The sequence below is a fragment of the Ceratotherium simum genome, chromosome 38 (genome assembly GCF_057802395.1).
Source record: "Ceratotherium simum simum isolate JZ-2026a chromosome 38, ASM5780239v1, whole genome shotgun sequence".
Lineage (NCBI taxonomy): Eukaryota > Metazoa > Chordata > Mammalia > Perissodactyla > Rhinocerotidae > Ceratotherium > Ceratotherium simum.
Genome location: NC_141937.1, coordinates 20986408 through 21008843, shown reverse-complemented (window position 1 = coordinate 21008843; position 22436 = coordinate 20986408). Strand labels below are relative to the sequence as shown.

Genomic DNA, 22436 nt, shown 5'->3' with positions numbered 1-22436 from the left:
CGGGCCGCGGAAGCGGAGTGCGCGAACTTAACCGCTACACCACCAGCCGGCCCCCAATTTCATTCACTTTAACGTGCAATTACAAAAATAACATTTATTAATGCCTCCTGTCTGAGTACTGTGTTACACTCTAGGGATACAGAAGTGAATGAGGTGTGATTCTGGTCCTCATGGAGTACAGGCTAAAGAGCAACACAGATATTAAAGGAGAAATTACAAGTGTGGTCAGAATTAAGACAAGGTATGTGTAGGGGTGCCATGGGTGCACAGGGATCATTCCTTGGTTTATTTTTCTTTTTGAGGAAGATCAGCCCCGAGCTAACATTTGTTGCCAATCCTCCTCTTTTTGCTGAGGAAGATTGGCCCTGGGCTAACATCCATGCCCATCTTCCTCTACTTTATATGGGACACCACCACAGCATGGCTTGACAAGTGGTGCGTAGGTCCACACCTGGGATCTGAACCTGTGAACCCCGGGCTGCCAGAGCAGAGCACGTGAACTTAACCACTGAGCCACCAGGCCTGCCCCCCTGCTTTTTTTGAAACTTACACTTATCATTAGTCTTTCTTTTTTTTGTGTATTCAACTTTCCTTCAAACCAATTTTTTCATAGCTGATAAATATGCTCAAATGTCTTTCATTAAAGCACAACAGGGCCAGCCCTGGTGACCTGGTGGTTAAGTTTGGCACACTCCACTTTGGTGGGTTTGGTTCCTGGGTGCAGACCTACACGACTTGTCTGTCAGTGGCCATGCTGTGGCAGCAGCTCACATACAAAAATAGAGGAAGATTGGCAGTGCATGTTAGCTCAGGGAGAATCTTCCTCACCAAAAAAAAAAAAAAAAAAGTTTCCATCAACTTCACAGATACTGCTCTGTATCTCTCCTTCTCTTCAAAGGCAAACTTCTCCAAAAAGTGGTGGTCCACCCTCACTGACTCCATGTCTACACTTTGCACTCATCCCTCTACCCCCAGCAGTCTGGCTTCTTTTCTTGATGCTCCACCAAAACATAGTGGCTCTTTGACATCGACTTCACCTGGTTTTCCTTCTACCTCTCTGGCTGTGTTTCTTGGTTCCCTTTGTAAGTTCACCCTTCACTACCCAACCATTAAATGTTGAGTTTCATTAAGGCTTGGTTTTTAAACTTTCTTCTCATATTATGCATTCTCAGTTGGTGAGTTCATTTGTGTCCGTTGCGTCATGTCCATGACCTACACAGAAATATGTCACCAATTTACATTCTAGCCCAGATAGCTATCCTGTTCCCGAATAGTTTATCAAACAATCCTCAAAACATCTCATTTTACACATCTTAAAAATACCTCAAACTCAATGTGTCTACAGCCAAAGTCAGGCTCTTTTCCCTCAAATCTGGTCCTCCTCTGGTATTCCTTATCTCTACAAACCTCACTACCATTTGTCCACTTTTGCAACTCAAACCTGGAAGTTATCTTGGCTACTTCTCTCTTTTTCATCACATATATTCAATCCATTACCTTGTCTATTCGTGGTTACCCCCAATATGTCAATTTTTTCCATCTCCGTCACCAGCATTTTAATTTGCATTACAATCACCTCTGTCTGAAGTACTGTAATAGCTTCTAATTTGTCTCCACATCTACTTTTGCCTACTTCTGATTCATCCTCACAACTGCCAGAGGAATCTTTTCAAACCAGAAACCTGAACACATATCCCTTCAAACATGTCAATGGCCTCCCACTGCTTTATTGTTAAAGGCTCAACTTTTTAGAGAAGTCTAAAGTGCTCTTCATAGAGTGGTTTCTACCTGTCTCATACCCCATCTCAAACCTTGCTCCTGTTACAATGGCTTTCATGTGGTTCCTTGATTTCACACGTTCCTTCCTGCCATGCGGATTTTCACAGGCTCCTCTTTCTGCCTACGCTGTTAGTCACCCACCCTGTAGACTCATTAAGTTATATTTCTCCCTTATATCTTAGCTCAGCTATTATAACTACCAGTCATCACTTAGGAAAGCTTTCCTTGATCTACTAGATTAGGTCAGATTTTATAAAGTCTTATAGAACCATGAATCTCTTATTTTTTAAGCTCTTCTTTTATTAGTACTTAAATTTGAATGATATCTTTATTTGAATAATGTTCTTCCCCCTCTAGAGTATCTAAGTTCTGTGAGGTGAGGGACTGTGTCTATTTACTTCTCATTGTATCCTCAGCACTTACCACAACGCCTGTCACATAGTAGGAGAATGAAGAAATGAATAAAGTAGCATTTAAGCTGTGATAGGAAGGATGAGTAAGAGTTAGTTGAACAAAGATGGGAGGCAAGAACTTTCTAGCCAAACGGAATAGTATGTCCGAAGACCTGAAAACAAGGGGGAGCTCCCAGGTGCTCAAGAAGAACACATTTTTGTTGAGATCAAGGGAGAGAGAGCATGAGGGGCAGGGAGGCGCCCAGCTGTGGGTGGCTTTTTAAGCCATGGTAAGAGTTGTGGACTCTGTCATAGCGTGGACAACAGGAAGTCTTTGAAGGGTATTAAATAAATGTGAAACAGATCAGACTGACCCGGAAACCAATCGCAACAGAAATGCTGGTGGCCAGGACTGGAATGGAAGCATTGGGAAAGAAAATTCGTGGATAGATTTAAGAGATATGATATCAGTGTCTTTCAAACTGTAGGTCATAAGCAGTGATGTGCTTGAGACAGTCAGGGGGGCTGGTTGTTAGCTCTTTAGGAAGTCTGCAAGCTGGTTGGTTGGTAGCTTCAATTCAGCCACGGTGGGAGTATTTACACCAAGGGCTGTCAAATGCTGCACATCAGTCTCCCCCTCCCTCGCCTCCAGAAGAGCTGGTTGTTAAACATTTGCCAGTAACCCACTGGTTACTAACATTCTAAAAAGCAACAGCAGAAGAAAACACAATAGAAAATATCAGAAGGCCTTGCATATAATAATGATAAAAATTGTTTTGTCAAACAAAACTTCTGTTTCAGTTTTGTGTGTGTGTGCACGCTCACACGCACATGCACCCTGGCTGGATCATGATGCAAAAGATGTTTCTTTTATTTATGGTAAACTAAATTTGCAAGGCATTGATTTAGGAAATAGAATTAAGAGGGGTTGGTGATTGATTGGATTTCGGCACTGAGGGAACTGAGATGAGTTAAGGATTAATCATAGATTCCTGGCTTGATTAGCTGGGTGGAGAGCACTGCCATTTCCTGAGACAGGGAATGCTGTCAGGGAGCCGGTCTGAGGGGATGACGAGTTCAGTTTGGACATGTTGAGTTGGAGGTTTTTGTAAGATATCCAAGGGGAGATATCCCGAAGGCAGTTACATGGGTTTGGACTGTAGAGAAAGGACTTGATGTTGCAATACCGATATTGGGTTCATTGGCAAAAAGATGATGATTGAAGCTGTCAGAACAGACTGAGATCACCCAGGTGGAGTATAAGGTATTAAGGAAGTGGTCCATGAGAGCCCTGAAAAAGATCAAGACTCAAGGGGTAGCTCGAGGAAGATGAGCCTAAAAAGGAGACCAGAAAAAGTAGGCTAGTGACACGGAAGGAAGACAGAAAACTGTAGCATCTTGAAGCCAACAGACAGGTGGTTCCACGGTAGAGTAGATAACCTCTGTTAGCACAGTATCTTTGAGAATTGAGAGTAATTAGAAAACTAACTTTCCACCTACAAAGTGAAAGCCAGAAAATTTTCAGATTCAGTGGTATGTGTATCATTCAAATCTCCTTTGGATGTTGACTGGGTATAAATGATAAATAGCAAGTAAAGAAAAATTGACCTTGTTAAGCCAGTAGCTCTTTACACCACTTGGCCAAATTTCACCCTGTCACATAAATCATGAGTTGTGGTGGTCACTGAAGCCCTTGAGGAGCTGTAGCAGGGGAGACGTCATCTCTCCCTTTTCTGGCTCTGTCACCCTTATTTATCTTGGAGAGACACCCGTACTATCTATCTTACCACCGATGACCTTTCAGTTCTTAAGATTATTTTTAAGAAGATTTAAAAATTGCTTTTAGTGTTCACATTTACATAAGGAGCTAAGCTATTTGACAGCTAGACTATTAGCTCATAAGACACGTAGGACACAGACACATATGCAGTAACAACTAATAGCTAATGACATCGCGTTCTTACTGATAGGCACTGTGCTAAATATTTTACATGAGCAACTCTTTGGGGAAGGTATTATATTAGCACCATTTTACAGATCAGGACACTGAGGCCCCGAGAGGTTCGATACGGAGAAGCAGGGATATGTCTCTCAGCAGTTGAGCTCTCAGCTCATATGCCAGGCTCCTCTAATGCTCTGAAGACTAGGATATAGTGGATGGGAACAGGGCTCTGGAAAGCTTTTAATGTGCTCAGAACCAAAAAACGATCTAAGTATGAAATCTCTGTGTAAGTTTTTTCTTTTTTTCCCACTGTCTATAAAAGTAGTTCAGGCTCATTATGGAGCATGTGTGAGATATAGAAATGTTGTTAGATGTACGATAAATCAGTTTTGGCGTAGTTCTCATACGAGACTGAGTTTCTTATAAAACTCAGGGATCAGGTTTTACAACTTCCCCCGAAGGGAGGAAAACCATTGCATGAAGTAATAAACACTTCCTTCAGACAAGGCATCGATTTACCTCTTAAATAGTCACATTGTATGTGCATTTAGCCTACTGGAATGTAATGCACTGCTTGGCAGGCAATGAGCCTGCCCCAGGGTGGCTGAGATAAGAGATGTGCATCTGCTTCTCGCCCAGTGGGTCTGTGTGTGTCTCACAAGGTACGCCCAACCTGACACTTCTGAGGGACTTTTCAAGAGAATATGGGATTCTGCTGGAGTTTTCTGGAATTTGTGTACTCATTGATTTATTCAACCAATGTTTCTTGAGTCCCTACTGTGTGCCAGGTGGGATGAACATTGGTGGGGATGCAAAGGAGTGCCCTTGAGGAGGTCATGGTGTGGAGGGTCTGCCACAGTTTCCACAGAATAGGCTGTAGATCCCAGGGAATATGACGAAGAACATCTGCCTAGAAGGAAACAGGGTTCCAAAAATTCTCCTTGGTGCTGTGTATGGCAGCGCTGGAGAATTAATGCATCAATTCACAGGCAAATACCAAATGAAGGGATCCCATCCAAAGCAGTGTTGAAATATCCTCTAGCTCAGTTACAGAGATAATTTTAGAACTTACAGATATAATTATATAATTCTTCATTTACTGTGGGTTTAATAGAGTGTTCTTCAAGACAATATTTTAAGAGATAATCATAATTTTAGATTCATCAAAGTCTTTCTAATTTTCTCACGGGAGCTAGCCCGAATTTACAGAACCTGGGAGGTAGCTATACATGGGGCCAGCTTAATGGGTGTGCATCCTGTGCAGTCACATGGGGCCCTGTGCTCAGAAGGGCCTCACATTTGGTTTAATGCTCTGCTGTCACCATCTTGAAATTCTTAATAATTTTTGAACAGCGGGCCCCACATTTTTATTTCGCACTGTGCCCCACAAATTATGTAGCCAGTCCTGTCTATGAAGCTGTGTCATCTATACTTTGGATCAACTTGCAGCTCATCCACACAGAAGTTAGGTCACCCTAGATATTATTTAACTTCTTGAGCCTCAGTTTCCCCTTTGGTAAAAGGGTATAAACAACACTCCCTACCTTAGAGATACAGTTATCAGATATGTAAAGTTATTAGCACAGTCAACTTAAATTAGATAAAAACAAGCAAACAAAATGAATAAAAGAACTTTCCACTGCTTCTCCTTATGCAGAAATATATATTTTTCTGTACTTCTCGCACACAAGGATATTTTCAAGGTTACAAGTCCCTCCACCCACCTCTGGGGAAAAAGGAGAACTGTGCGTGCCTCCCAGAATGAATTCCTGTAACGAGGTAATGAGGGAATGTGTTTTCTTCCTGATTCTAAATCACAAATATCAGAGTAATTTATCCACAAAGGCAGGCCAATAATCTACTTCAGAATATTTTCCCCCAACACATATCCTGGCACTTGTCTAAACAGGTTTCAAATGATTTAAGTCCCACTTTCTACAGCCTACCTGGTCTTACAGTGACGTTTCCCAGAAGAGAATTCCATTTGAATTTCCCTTAATAAGATTCATGCCCGGTTTTGCTGAACTTGAAGCATTTGGACCTTCTCAAAGCGTAGAAGTGCCAAGCATCAAGTTGACACATTGAACGTTGTAGGGAACATGTGCTCTTTCTGGAGGGAGGTGGGGAGTGTGGTCGTGTGGTCAGCAAGGGACTGTTATGGCCCAAGCAATCATCAGAGTTGGCTGCAGGAGTGAGAAACCCAGGCGTTCAGACTGTTAGCTCCGGAAGGGGAGGAGGAACAACATCCTAAATCCCACAACAGAAGATTCTAATTTTCCATATTTTGCAGAAATGTTGTCCCGTGTCTCTCTAGCACATTTTGTGCTTCTCCCTCTAGTAGATTCTTATTTTTAGGACTATAAACAACGTTCTGGTTATCCCTGCCATGATGACATCTTCCTTGATCCTGCGAGCTCCTTGGACTACCAATTTCTCTCTCTTTCTCTCTCTCTCGTTGCCAATCTCCTTTAATAAATAGCAAAATTTCCAGACATTTCTTGAGCTCTTGCTTTGTGCCCAGTGTCAAATGACAGTGAGGCCATCTTCATCGTATTTGTCACATCTGTCCTCTGTGTGCTGCTTTGACAACTGCTAAATGTTTCTTTAATTTTTTCATTCAACAAATATGTGTCAGTGTCTAGAATATGACAGACATGTGAATACAGCAGGATGTGAATTAGATGGATCCCTCCCCTTGTGACAGGGCTCCCGTCTAACAGTAATACAGACATTAGATGACACCATAGTGTCATGGATACCCTTACTAGTGCAAAGGAGGGGTGATAGAGTCAATTGTTATTTTTTTCAAGTTGAATTGTAGAGTTCATTTTTTTTTTTTTTTTGGTGGGGAAGATTAGCCCTGAGCTAACCTCTGTCGCCAATCCTCCTCCTTTTCCTGAGGACTATTGGCCCTGAGCCAACCTCTGTGCCCATCTTCCTCTATTTTATATATGGGACGCCGCCGCAGCATGGCTTGATAAGCGGTGTGTAGGTCTGCACCCCGGATCCAAAACTGCGAATCCCAGGCCGCCAAAGTGGAGCATGCAAACCTAACCACTACACCACCGGGCTGGCCCCTAGGGTTCATTTTTAAACTTTATTTTAACTTTTATCATAATTAAACCATCAAAAGTTCTAGAAAGCTTATACTGAAAAACCCCGCCCCATCCTACTGCAACTCACAGTCTCCTTCCCATGCCCTGTCCTGCTCCCCAGAGGAAGCCACGTTCAACAATTTCAGCTATTTCTTTTTGCTTTTCTATCCATATTTCTTGAAAATAGCCATATATTCCTGTTTCTTGATTTATCAACTTTAGATATTATCTTCCTACTTCCTAATATGTTCAGCCCTCTAACAACTCCTCCCTTCTTTTTTTCCTATATTTTCATCCACCAAATAAATACATTTATATCATATTTGGGGAGGTTAAATAGTTTTCAGCATTTATTTTATTATGACTACGTAAACTTTTTTCATGACTGAGTCAAGTAGATTACTATTATTATTATTTATTCCTCATTCTTTTGGTGTTGTATCTAAAAACTCTGCCAGACTCAAATTCCTTACGTTTTCTTCTGGAAGTTTTATAGTATGGGGTTTTACATTCAGTTCTGTGATGCATTTTAAGTTAATTTTTGTGGAAGGTGTAAGATCTGTGTCTAGATTCAGTTTTTTCCTGTGAACTTCCAATGATTTCAGCACCATTTACGGAAAAGATATCCTTTCTTCATTGAATCGCTCCTCTGTCAAACATCAGTTGATTATGTGTATGTGGGTCTATTCTGGGCTCTTTAGTCTATTCCACTGATCTCTGCGTCTATGCTTTTGCCAAGATCACACTGTCTGGATTACTGTAGCTTAATGGTAAGTCTTCAAGTCGGATAGTATCAGTTCTCCAGCTCTGTTCTTCTTCAATGTTGTGTTGGTTATTCTGGATCTTTTACCTCTCAATATAAACTTTATTTATTTCCATCTAAACTTTAGAATCATTTCATCGATATCCACGAAATAACTTGATGGGATTTGGACTGCGCTTGTGTTAAATCTATAGACCAAGCTGGTAAGAAATGACATCTTAACAATATTGAGTCTTCCAATCCATGAACATAGAATATCTCTTCACTTATTTATTTCTTTTATCAGAGTTTCATAGTTTTTGCATATTGATCTTGTACATATTTTGTTAAGATTTATATCTAAGTATTTCATTTTTGGTGCTATTGTAAATGGTACTGTTTTTAATTTTAAATTCCTGTTGTTCATTTCTAGTATATAGGAAAGCAATTGATTTTTGTATATTAACCTTGTATACTGTGACTGACTAGTTCCAGAAATTTTTTGGTTAATTCTTTGGAATTGTCTACATGGACTATCATGTCATCTCTGAACAGACAGTTTTATTCTTTCCTCTCAATCTGTATGAACCTTTTACTTCCTTCTCTTGTCTTATTGCACTAGCTAGGTATTCCTGTATGATGTTGAATAAGAATTGTGAGAGGCAGGGCCGGCCTGGTGGCTTAGCGGTTAAGTGCGTGCGCTCTGCTACTGGCAGCCCGGGTTCGGATCCTGGGCGCGCACCGATGCACCACTTCTCTGGCCATGCTGAGGCTGCGTCCCACATACAGCAACTAGAAGGATGTGCAACTATGACATACAACTATCTACTGGGGCTTTGGGGGTAAAAAAGGAGGAGGATTGGCAATAGATGTTAGCTCAGAGCTGGTCTTCCTCAGCAAAAAGAGGAGGATTAGCATGGATGTTAGCTCAGGGCTGATCTTCCTCACAAAAAAAAAAAAAAAAAGAGAATTGTGAGAGGCAACATCCTTGCCTAGTTCCTGATCTTAGGGAGAAAGCATCCAGTTTTTCACTGTCAAGTATGATGTTGGCTGTAGGTTTTTAAAGAGTTCTTTATCACCCTGAGGAAGTTCTTTTGTTTTCATACTTTGATGAGGTTTTTTTTCATCAGGAATGGGTGTTGGACTTTGTCAAATTCTTTTTCTGCATCTATTAGCATGATTCTGATTTTTCCTTTTTAGCCTGTTGATATGGTGCTTCACACTAACTGATTTTTGAATGTTGACCAGCCTTGCACATCTAGGGTAAATTCTACTTGGTCTTAGTGAATAATTCTTTTTATATATTGTTGGATTGGATTTGCTAATATTTTTGAGGATTTTTGCATCTATGTTCGTGAGAGATATGTGTCTTTCTCTAGTTTTCCTTTTTTGTAATGTCTTTCTCTAGCTTTGATACTAGGGTAAAGCTGAACTCATAGAATGAGTTAGGAGATATTCCCTCTGCTTCCGTTTTTTGAAAGAGATTACGAAGAATTGGTACCATTTCTTCCTTAAATGTTTGGTAGAAGTCAGCAGGGAAACCGTCTGGGTCTGGGGTTTTCTGTTTTGAAAGGTTACTAAAAATTGATTCAATTTCTCTAATAGATATAGGTCTATTCAAATTACCTGTTTCTCCTTGTGTGAGTTTTGGTAGATTGTTTCTTTCTGGGAATTGGTCTATTTCATGTAGATTATCAAATTTGTGGGCACAGAGCTATTCATAATAGTCCTTAACTATTCTTTTAATGTGCTTGCTTAGGATCAGTAGTGAGACTGCTCTTTGACTTCTCAAGTTAGTAATTTGTGTCTTCTCTGTTCTTTTCTTGGTTACCCTGGCTAGAGCTTAATCAATTTTACTGATTTTTTTAAAATAATTAGCTTTTGGTTTTGTTGATTTCCTGTTTTCAATTTCACTGATTTCTGCTCTAATTTTTATTATTTGTTTTTCTTCTGCTTGCTTTTGGCTGAAACTGCTCTTCTTTCTCTAGTCTTCGAAAGTGGAAATTTAGATGATTGGTTTTAGATCTTTTTTTTCCTAATATATGCATTTAATGTTCTAAATTAACCTCTAATTAACCTCACTGCTTCCTCTGAATCCTACAAAAATTTTTTTTTTCTTTTTTGTGAGGAAGATTAGCCCTGAGCTAACATCCGATGCCAATCCTCCTCTTTTTGCTGAGGAAGATTGGCCCCGGGCTAACATCCGTGCCCATCTTCCTCTACTTTATATGGGACGTTGCCACAGCATGGCTCTACAAGCAGTGCGTTGGTGTGCGCACGGGATCCGAACTGGTGAACCCCGGGCCGCCACAGTGGAGCGCGTGCACTTAACCGCTTGCGCCACCAGGCCGGCCCCTGAATCCTACAAAATTTGATAAGTTGTATTTTCATTTTCTCTCAGTTCAAAATAGTTTAAATTTGTCTTGACACTTCTTCTTTGACTGTGTATTATTTATTAGTGTGCTATTTAATCTCCAAATATTTTGGGAGTTTCTAGCTATCTTTCTATTATTGATTTACAGTTTAATTCCATTGTGGACTGTGAACATACTTTGCATGTTTTCTATTCTTTCAAATTTGTTAAGGCATGTTTTATGGCCCAGAGTATGATCTATCTTGACAAATGTTCCATGTGAGCTTAAGTAGAATGTGTACTCTATTCTAGTCAAATAAAGTATTCTGTATATACGATTTAGATCAAATTGATTGATGGTGCTGTTCAGGTCAACTATATCCTTACTAGATTTTTGGCTGTTTGATCTATTTTTGGCTGTTTGATTGAAAGAGAGCTGTTGAAGTCTCCAACTATAATAGTGGATTTGTGCATGTTTTCTTACAGTTCTATAAGTTTTTGCCTCACATATTTTGATGTTCTGTTGTTAGATGCATACACATTATGTCTTCTGGGAGAATTAACTCTTTTATCATATGTAATGCTTCTCTTTATCCTTGATAATTTTGTTTGTTCTGAAGTGTGCTTTGTCTGAAATAAATATAGTACACCAGCTTTATTTTGATTCATGTTAGCATGTTATATTTTTCTCTATCCCTTTTATCCTATCTGTGTCTTTATATTTAAAGTGGATTTCTTGTAGGCAACACATATTTGAGTACTGCTATTTTATCTACTGTGACAATCTTTGTCTTTAAATTGGTGTATTTAGACCATTCACATTTAAAGTGATTATTGATACAGTTGGATTAGTAACTACCCTGTTTGTAACTGTTTTCTATTCATTGTACTTGTTTTTTGTTTCTTTTTTTCTTTCCCCTCTTTTCTGCTTTCTCTGGTTTTAATTAAGTATTTTATATGCTTCTATTTTTCTTTTCTTTCTTAGAATATCAATTATATTTCTTTTTGTAAATTTTTTCCAGTATTTCCCTAGAGTTGCAGCACACATTTACAATTAATCTAAATCCACTTTAAAATATCAATTCATAGTGCAGATACCTAATAGCAGAGTATTCTCAATTCCTCTTTTCTATCTCTTATAACTTTGTTGTCATTCATTTCACTTATCCACATACTATAATCGCCCAGTACTTTGTTACTATTGTAACTTTGAACAACACTTCACTAATAGATGAATTAAGAATAGGAAAAGTAAAATATTTTATTTCACCTTTACTCATTCCTTTTTCTATGGTCTTTTCTTTACGTAGATCCAGGTTTCTGACTTATATGATTTTCTTTCTCTCTAAAGAACATCTTTTAACACTTCTTCTAGGGCAAATCTGTGGGCAATGAATTCCTTGTTTTTGTTTGTCTGAAAAATCTTTATTTCTCCTTCACTTTTGAAGGATAATTTTGCTGGATATAGAATTCTAGGCTGATGGTTTTTTTCTTTCAACACTTTAAATATTTTTATTTATTTAAAATAAATAAATTTATTTATAAACAGTAAATCTTGCTTGCAATGGTTTTTGATGAGAAGTATGCTATAAATCTTATTCTCATTCTCCCATAAGTAAAAGGTATCCCCACTCACCCATACCAGGCCCCGGCTTCTTCCAAGATTTTGTTTTTGGTCTTCTGCAGCTTTTTTGTTTTTTTTTTAATAAATTTTATTTATTTATTTATTTTCCCCCAAAGCCCCAGTAGATAGTTGCATGCCATAGCTGCACATCCTTCCAGTTGCTGTACATGGGACGCGGCCTCAGCATGGCTGGAGAAGCAGTGCATCAGTGCGCGCCCGGGACCCGAACCCGGGCCACCAGCAGCGGAGCGCGTGCACTTAACCGCTAAGCCATGGCGCCGGCCCAGGTCTTCTGCAGCTTGAATGTGATATGTGTAGATTTTTTTGATATTTGTCCTTCTTGGTGTTCTTTGAAGTTCTTGGATCTGGATCTGTGGTTTGGTGTCTGTCATCAATTTTGGAAAATTCTTGGCCATTATTACTTCAAGTATTTCTTCTGCTCTGTTCTCCTTTCTCCTTCTGGTATTCCAATTTTGTGTATGTTACACCTTTTGAAATTGCTCCACAGTTCTTGGATATTCTGTTCCATCTTTTTCATTCTTTTTTCTCTTGCATTTCAGTTTGAGAAGTTTCTGTTGACGTGTTGTCAAGCTCACTAATTCTATCCTCCACTGTGTCCAGTCTACTGATGAGCCCATCAAAGGATTCTTCATTTCTGTTACAGTGTTTTTGATTGACAGCATCTCTTTTGGATTCTTAGAGTTTCCAACTCTTTGCTCACAATACCCCTGTTATTACATGTTGTCTACTTTTGCGAGCCCTTAACATATTAATCATAGTCATTTTAAATTCCTTGTCTGATGATTCCAAAATATGTGCCATATCTGGTTCTGATGCCTGCTCTGTCTCTTTAGACTCTATTTTTTCTTTACTATTATCATGTGTCGTAATTTTTTTGTTGAAAGTCAGCCATGATGTTTCCAGTACTAGAAACTGAGGAAAATAGAACTGTAGTGTGTTAGTCTGGCTAGGACTTGGGCTGTGTTTAAGTTTGCTACAGCCATAGGGCCAGAGGCTTCAATCTCCTTTTTGTCCTTGTTTTTCTCTCCTGTTCATCTTTCAGTTTCCCTAAGAGCTCCTTCTTAAATAGAGTCTGTGTCTTGTAGCTCTCTCAGTTGTAATCCACTATTATCCTGGAGCCCTCTTGATGTGGTGGTAGATGTGAGGACGGGGATGTGTTCTATAATCACATGGTTGAATCTTAGTCTTTTAATGGACCTGTGTCCCTGGGCTGTGAGACAGGAAAGCTAGCGGGGGCTAGAGTTAAGCAACTGCCCTTCCTCCAGGTCTATAAGGCTCTGGTTAAGTCTTTTCCCATTCTAAGAAGGCCTTTGTTGTTGAGAATGCTCTGGGTGTATTTCTAAATGGTTACTTTTTCACTCCCCTTGTCAGAAACAGAAGCGATTTTCTTAGCTTTCCACCATGGGTCTCATTCATCTTTGAGTCTCTACCCACTGGCACAGCTAACACATAGGGAGTACTGTGTATATTTGTAATACAAATAAATCAGTGAATGAAGGTAAGTCCATAAAGAAGATGGTTTAGAAAAAGAAGTAGAGAGTATTTCCACCTCAACACTGATGCCTGCATTCAACATGGAGGGCGATTTTAAATTTCTATCCATTAAACAGAGCCAAGAACATTGACTTTTGATAAGTTACTAAATGGGAAAACAATGGTGATTTGCACACTCCAGACACAATCGAAGGCCTTCCTTCTTCCAAAAGACTGGTGTGGTTCACTGTTAGGTTCTGGAAGTTGTGCAGTATTCTATCAGGCTGGCTCTTCCTCTGGCCTGGCTCTGGAGGCTCTGCTTCCCACTCATAGTCTCCATTGTATCCCCTCTACTTGATCAGTAAGTCCCTCCAGTTTCTAGTCCTGCTAACCTTAAATGTTTCCCTGCCCTGATCTCTCATTCTTGTCTGTCCATTGGGAAAGCCCCCATTCCCCCTCTCCTCCACTCCACCTGAAAGGTGAATGCATGCTTCCCAATAACTTCCAGCTGGAAACCTTCAACCTTGATTCAGTTTAACTTTCTTACATCTCAGTCCTGGGTTCTTTCCATTTCTGCCTCATTGGCCCAATTCACCTCTAATTCCATATTAATTTGTTGTCCCTCTCACCGAAGTTTTCTTTTTAAAGTATGTAAAAATATATTTAGTACATGGCAGGAATTTCACATGCCTCCATGGATGTTACATCTATGTAGGCCCTTCATAATGAAGGCTAAAACTACAGGGGAAAGCCATACAATACCATATGGAAATTCATAAAGTAGCTAAAACTGAAGCACTAAAATCCTACCAGTTCATAAATGTTTTTAGATCTCCTAGCCTGTGGGAAGGAGAAAATTAAATTAAATTAAGGGTCACAATTTTTACTCTCTCCTAACTGGCAGAAACGATGTTTTGGCAGGACTGAATATAAGAACTATATTAAGCTTTAGTAATTTCTTCTCTTGATTGGAATGACTGAGTACCAGTTGACTTCTCTGTTGATCTCTGTTAGAAGAAGATGGGCTGCATAATAAAGCTCCCATGTGCTGCTATAGGCTCAAATAATCGACTCACAACCAACGGGAAGTGACACTTACCAGAATGCATTTATATGGACAACGAAGACAATGAGCAAATCCACGTGTTCAGTTACTAGGAAAAAGGAACACATGCACAAACACCACAAAAATCCAAAGCTATTTTTATTCCTTAATGTTATCCTTATATCTTAAGAAGTTGATTTTTTTTTTCTCCCATAGTTTTGTGTTGTACTCTTATTAGCATACAATCACAACCTTGTCTTTCATAAGATTCGGCATCGATGAAACTATTCTATTTATCATTTAATTCTATTTGTCCCTAGATCAATAATACGAGACCACTGAAGGTCATTAATAAGATCAAAGGGACACTAGTTCCACGTAGTGGACAACTGCTTAAAAGAAAACTGAGTAGACAGCATGCCCTCCCCTAGTGTCGCACCCGAAGACCAGCTTTCTGACTACACTGGCATTACCAGTATTCTATTTCTTTTCATTAAGCAGTGACACAGTGAGCATTTGGATACTGTCTACGTTACAAATGGGAATAACAAAGGAAGGACTGCTACCATGGAAACCTACCTGATGGCCTTTGTGGTGAGCTCTTTGCTACTTGAATACAAGCAAACTCCACACAATCCAGGGCCGATCAACGTTAGGCATAAAGCTTCTATGCAAGAGCACTGATTATTAATCTTAATGAATGCCTTGAACGTTGCAATCTGAGGCAGCGTTATTCTTGCCGAACCTCATTATTAGATAAGCGCAGGGGAACTTGTGTTAAGACATACTTCGGTTTGCAAAGCAAGAGTCAATTTAAGGCCATCTCCCACTACTTGTCTCCTGTGAAAACAAGCTCCATAGTCAGTTTAAAGATGCATGCACTTGGAAATAAACTATTAAAAGAAAGCTAAGAAGCTGGATCATTGCCTGCTCCACTTCAATAGACCAAGCTCACTTAATTTGTATGTGTCAGATATTTATTCCTCTACACAGTGCCTTCCTCAAAATAAAATTCACTCAAAGGCTTAGAACATACAATGTTTTAAATGTAGCAGTATTTTATGTGTGTGGATATTTTAAAGAAGGATTTATTTGGTCAAGTTCAGGGAATATCCCTATTAACTCAATATGCTATTAAAAAAAACCCTGATTTTCCATAATTTAATGATTTTGGGGAGTATACATGGCCAAAATTTGAATCCAATTAACAGAAAGGGATAAAAAATTGAGTTAACAAAATTGATGGTAATGGGGGGGAGGTGGTGCATATCACTAGCTGTTTTCTTTCTTTTAAGAGTCCTTTTACCCTCTCCAATGTCAAGAAGCTATCTCTAATGCTAGATTATATGTGAAATCCTGGCTAGTATTCTATTCTTCTCTACCTGTGTCCGCCTGGGTGAATAGCCTCTTGTTGCTTTCCAGTTTTGTTCTAGAAACCTTCATTCAAGAATGGAACACCAAATGCGGGCAAAGAAAGAAAATGGGAGAATCGATAAGCTAATATTTCTGCAAGATTTATTTTCAACTTTGATGGAAAACTTGTTCAGAAATACAAATAAATATGTTTTGACAGACATTAATCACTCCAATTCTCTCTTATTTTTAAAGGTGTGAAAATTCATCTCTGAGGACTCACCACCACCATTGTGTTGGAAAGACATCCACATTACTATCCTGCCCTAGTTCTTAGCATCTTTGACCCTCATGGATTCATGGTTTTGAAAGTACATACCATTCATTCATTCATTTATTCCTTCAAAATTTACTGAGCCCCAGTTATGCACCAACCACTGTCTCAGGTATTGAGGATAACATGGAGAATTTCACTGTAGTTCCTGCCCACAAGCTTACAGCCCAGTGGTGGTGCAGCAGTGAGATTTCATGGCAGTGCTGTAAGTGCTGTGATGGGGTCATTGGGTGACGCCACGGGAGCACTGCAAAAGGGCACTTAACACCAACCCAGAGTGTCAGGGATGGTTTTCTGGAGGAAGTAACATCTGATCTGAGACTCAGAGATAGACTGCGAGTGGGGGTGAGGCCTGGAAGAAAATGGTCTCAATGGAGAGAAGAACATTGCAAATACCAGAGGTGAGAGAGACCAAGGTATGTTCATGGAACTTTAAGAAGTTTAGTAGAACTGGTGTTTGGAGTTCTGGGGAAGAGGCAGAGCTCACTGCAAAGGGTTTTGTGTGCCATAAAGTTACAGGATCGTGTAGCATTATTTTGTGGTCTCAAATTCAACCAGGCCCTCCCTGTGGTCAGAAATCCTTCTGCTTCCCTGTTAGCTCTTTCTCTCTTTAACTACATGGATATTTTATGCCTTCACATTTCCATATTTAGCCAAAAAAGTGGAAAAAACCCAAAAATGTCCATCTATTGATGAATGGATAAACGAATTGTGGTATATCCATACAATGGAATATTATTTGGCTATAAAAAAGAATGAAGTACTAATACATGCTACAACATGGAAGAACTTTGAAAACATGATAAGTGAAAGAAGCCAGACACAAAAGCCCACATGTTGTAGGATTCCATTTACATGAAATGCCCAGAATAGGAAATCCAAATAGATAGAAAGTAGATTAGTCATTGCCAGTGGATGGAGGGAGGTGCAAATGCGGAGTGACTGCTTAAAGCATACAGGGATTATTTTGGGGGCAATAAAAATGTTCTGCAATTAGATAGTAGTGATGATTGCACAACTTTGTGAATATTCTAAAAACCAGTGGATTGTACATTTTAAAAGGATGGATTCTATGGTATGCAAATTATATGTCTATAAAAAACCGACAAGTTAGAGGTGTAGATGAAACAAGTTTGGGAATATATTGATAATTGTTGAAGCTAGGTGATGGGTGATAGGGGTTTATTATATCATTCCTTTTTAAAAAAACAAAGCAAACAAACAAAAAAAGCCCCTTCCATGTCACCCACCTTCCTCCTTGCATTTAGATCATTTCACGTCACGAAGGAAGTAGAAGCCAAGAGATAACCACTCACTCAGCTTGTGGCCACCAAACCTTAACATTTGCCTACAGCCTTTCCTCATTCATTCATTTCTGTGTTTGACAAATGCTTTGATCCCAGCGTTCTGCTAGGAGGTGGGGCTACAGCAATGAACACAAGAGGCCTAGCTCCCATCCTCAGGACTTCGCCATCTGGAAGGAAGGCCAGACGTTGAAGGGGTAATTACAAATAAGCAATTGGGAAGAAGCCGCACAGACCTAAACCGGACTGGGGAATTAGGGGAGGTTTCTTGGAAGAATTGATGTTTAAGGTAAAAATCCAAGGGAGGGTGGGAGTTTGGTAGTTTAAGGGGTTGGGCTGGGAATCGAGTGATAGGTAAGGGAAGAACATGTGTGAATGTCTTGAGGCAAGAGGAGTGTGGTTTGTCTGAAGGATGGAAAGAAGTCAAGTGCGGCTGAAAGGTAGAGGGTGAGTGGGCAAGGACAGCAGATGAGGACAGGCAGGCAGGGGCAAGGTCACACAGGGCCTTTGAGGCCACTTCAGGATTTCAGCAATGAGAAGCTCTCCAGATGCTGTCACTGCTTCACTCCCAGTTCTTCTCCATCTATGTGTATGAAGCAAACGATAGTATCAAGAAGAATCTAGGAATCACTGTTGTTTCCCTCAACAGTGGCTCAGGCACGAGCACAGGTGTCTCTGCTGAGGATGATAACCATTGTGCCTAGTTGCCTGCCGTTATTCATTGTCCAAGACAACTGGATGTCATGGTAGGTATGGGGCAGAAGGAGAACCACATGGTTGAGAGCCCAGAACAAGAGAGGTATCTGCCACCAAAGAATGCTATTGATCGTGGCCCTCTTCCCACTGGGTGAGATGGGGAATCTAACAGCACACCTTCTGCAGTGATTCCCGTTGCTCCTGAGAAACACCATGTTCTCCTTAGTGAAGCTCTCCTGAACCTCAAGGCCACTTGTCACAGACCCTGTTTGACACCTTCAGTAGCCCAGTTATGCATGCTGCTATTCTGGCTGTGCTGGCCCGGTATGCCTCTGCTGAGTGCACAGACTTGGGTGATGGTGTCACCCACACAATGCCCATCTATGAGAGTTACATCTGCTCCACGTCATCTTATTTCTGGACCCAGCTAGCTGAGACTTGGAAGAATATTTCTAAAGATTGCGAGGAAAAGATGTCACAGCTTCACTACCACAGCAGAGAAGAAAGTTGTACATGATGCCAAGGAGGAGTGGTACTGCCCTCTCCTGGATGTCAAACAGGAGCTCCCACTGCTTACGTGCTCCCTGGAGAAGAGAACTGAGCTCCTGATGTCAGTTGAGGCTCTCCAGCAATGAGAGGATCTTAGATCCAGAAATTCTTTCTAGCCATCCTTCCTAGGCATGGAATCATGACACTTCATGAGAACGCTTCCAACTCAACTATAAGATGTGATGCTTATATTGGAAAGGCCCTATTTGCCAACACGACATGTGCCATATGGTCTGGTGGCATTACCAAGTATTCTGGTGTTACTGACTTTAGAACACAAACAGATGTCACAGCCCTGGAACCAACCACAAGGAAAATTAAAAGGATCACTCCTTGGCGTGCAAATACGCTGTCTGGCTACTTTCTTGACCTTCCGGCAGATGTGGATTAGCAAGTGGGGCTCCGATGAGTCTGGCCTGTCTGTTGGCCATTGCAAATACTTTTAAATGGACTGCTGGCAGATACACTGCACTTTCTGTACGAGTTTGTCCACAAGCACAAGTTTGCCCTGGCCGAGGTATACATCTTACGTTAGACTCATCTACCTGGACTATGCCTTTTTAAAAAGACACCTGTCCTTGTCTGACAGGCAGGCAAATAGCATCATTTCACATTGTAATCAATTTAATGTTTTTTTTTTTTTTGGTGAGGAAGATTGGTCCTGAGCTAACATCTGTTGTCAGTCTTCCTCTTTTTGCTTGAGGAAGGTGGTCCCTGAGCTAACATCTGTGCCAGTCTTCCTCTACTTTGTATATGGGACACTGCCACAGCATGGCTCGATGAGTGGCATGTAGGTCCTTGCCCAAGATCCAAACTCATGAACCCCGGGCTGCCAAAGTGGAGCGCAGGAACTTAACAATTATGCCACGGGGCAGGCCCCAACTATTTTTTTTATAATACACTTTCTAAAGTTCTGCACATATCTTTGCTTTAAAGTTTACTACATCCATTTGGGCATTTTGTGTGACAAAAGGAGGCTAAGAGGAAGGTGTTTATGGAAGGCACTTGGCCTGATGTGACGGCTCTTTGGCTGACTGACAATATGTTGTGAGCTGTTCACTCCTCCAGGGCCTGATCAGATCTGAACAGAGCACTAATAACAATTCCTGGATTCCTCTAGAGGCTGGCAAGAATTTATGAATGAATTATCACTTCTTTCTTACAATCTTCCAGCAGAGCTAGAAAACATAGCGAATCCAAGCTTTTGGACTCCATTTTCTTTCTTATCCAAAGTTTTTCCATCAGAATATCATGGGGCTAAATTACTCACTAGAGTTGCAAAACAAATTGTATTTGTAGCTGTAAATTTATGCATTGTCTTAATTTACGTAAGATTTTTGTACCAGCTTTTAAGGATGACTTACACGTCTTGTTTTTCTACTGTGATGTGAGAATATCACAGCCCAAGGAAACGTCATGGTATAAGGAAACATAAAAGTGCCACCAAAAAAGAAAAAAAAAAAAACCCAAACTGGAAAAAACAAACTATTGAAGGGTTTTGAGGAGGAGGATTGCATGATCAGATTTGCATTTTAAAACAAACTCTGGCCAAGAAGTGGAAAGTGGATGGGAGGTAGTATAAGAAAGCTTGCTGAGAGGGCCTGAGGGATAGGGAGTGGAGAGATCAATGGGGCCTGCCAAGGAGGTTGAGAAGGAGCCACCAGACAGAGCCTGGCATCTTGGAACATGGGCAAAACACACAAAAAACCAGTTCAGAGAAGAGCATTGTGGAGAGGTAAAATGAAAGCAGTTTTGGTGGGGAGAGTAGAGGTAGGATTTAGATTGTGATAGGAGGGGGGCAAATTGTCAGTGGCTCCAGGTGCACTCTGACGGCCCGTGATTTGCTTTCTCTTGAGTCTAGGCCATCTCCTTTCTCTGGCTGGGACACTCTTAGCCTGGACCTTCAGATGGCTAACACTTATTCACCCTCAAGGGCCAGCTTCCATCTCACTTCCTCTGGGAAGCCCATCAGGAACCTCTAAGTCTGGGTTAGGGAATGTTCCTCTGGGCTCTCAGAGCCCCCCATATTTCTGCTATTATAAATAGTCCTTATCAACTATAAGGTAATTGCTTTTTTATTTCCCTGTCTCCTTCAGTAGACTGTCAGCTCCTTGAGGGCAGAGCCAAAGCTTTATACACTGTTTACCCCCTGCACCCAGCATACTGCCTGACACATGGTAGGGACTCAATAAACACTTGTTTGAGAGAGTTGATGAACTTCACCCTGTGTTAACAAGGACCCAGAGCTTTCAGAATATAGGAGAATTAAAATGTTATGAAATAAATAATGAAGCTAGTTCCTTCTCTTACTTTGAAAATTATTAGGGAGATGGGTCTACTTAAATGTACAAAGTCAGTTTTGCATGGTTATTTTGGACCAATTTTCTCTTGCCATTTCCATTATATCTCAAGCAAAAGGTCTTTTTGGCTGCGAATTTCTTTTGACTCTTGGGGTATAAGCTCAAATCGGGTGCACAGATCTCCTCATGTGAACTGTTTACTATTTTCAATAAATTTTTATTTTGTGCCTCCTGAGAGCCCAGCACTGCTGGGTGCTGTGGAGACAAACGCCTGGGAACTCATGTTCTCCACTATTGCAGGGTGTGGAAACCATCTGCTGAAGGGGAGCCCGGGCAGCACAGGGGTCACGGTAAAGACGTTCACATAATCCCCCCATGCAGCCACCAGAAAATACATTCTGAGCCTTCAAAATGCTCTCAAACTCTCAAAGACACAGAGCAGGCTCACCTCAGGGAAATGGAGAGGCTATAATTGGGCTAACAAATGGATCTTTTCTCTACTTGAAATGTTTTTTATTGCCTGAATTGGGTCATCTCCCATATAGGATGTCACTCTGGCTAGGAGTGCAGTCTGTGAGGTTTCTCCTACAAGTCTATCAGCTTCAGCTGGCAATTTAAACGAATCCGGCAGGTGGGAGAAGAGATGATAAAGCTGAAATTCAATGTTAGAGAAACGGATGGTAGGAGTATTGTAAACACTTTATATGGTTACTATTGAACGAAATGTTAAGGTAGGTGTGTGTACATATATATATTTTAAATTTTCCCTACTTTATCTACTTGCACTTAAAACACACATACTGTCACAATTTCTCTTATTAAACAATCTATCTTGAGAATATTTTCTCTGACATTTTGATGGATGTGATGTCTAGAGAAAATGTGTTTGCATTAACCCTTAGAAAATTAGATGAGGAAGTTCCTTTTATTTTCTTTAAGATCATTTCAACTGCTGATCTTTCTCTTGCTCTAGATAGTGAGAGGAGGGGTTTTGGGGGCAGACTTTGACAAAAAATTAACCAAATAACCTTACTACAACTGTTTTCTAAGGCCCCAGGCAGAAACAAGGGGCGAGAATAGTGTACCACAGAGAGGCCAAAGCAAGTGCTGGGAATCAGAGAAGGCTTCCCCGAGAAAGGGATATTGAAGCTGAGACCTGGAGGATGAGCGGGATCTGGAATTAACAATTGTGGGAGACACGAGTAGGGGAGAGGAGGAGTTGGATGGTGGTATGGGGATGATGAAAGTTTTGAAGGGGGGAGGAACGTATTGCTCTCGACAATCAGAGAGAACGCAGCGTGCCTGGAACTGGTAAGCAAAGGGGGAAGATGAAGAGGATGAGGCTGGAGAGGTCAGCAGGGTCAGGTCAGGCAGGGCCCCCTAAGCCAGGTAAAGAAATTTTGGACTTTATCCCTAGAAGCAACAGGAATTCAT

The 22436-nt window shown here is 40.6% G+C and overlaps 1 protein-coding gene across 2 annotated transcripts in view; it reads right to left on the bottom strand.

Annotated features, from left to right (window-relative positions):
- The window catches only part of AIG1 (androgen induced 1), a 202716-nt gene that overhangs the window by 13793 nt on the left and 166487 nt on the right, over positions 1-22436 (bottom strand). The window lies entirely within an intron of this gene.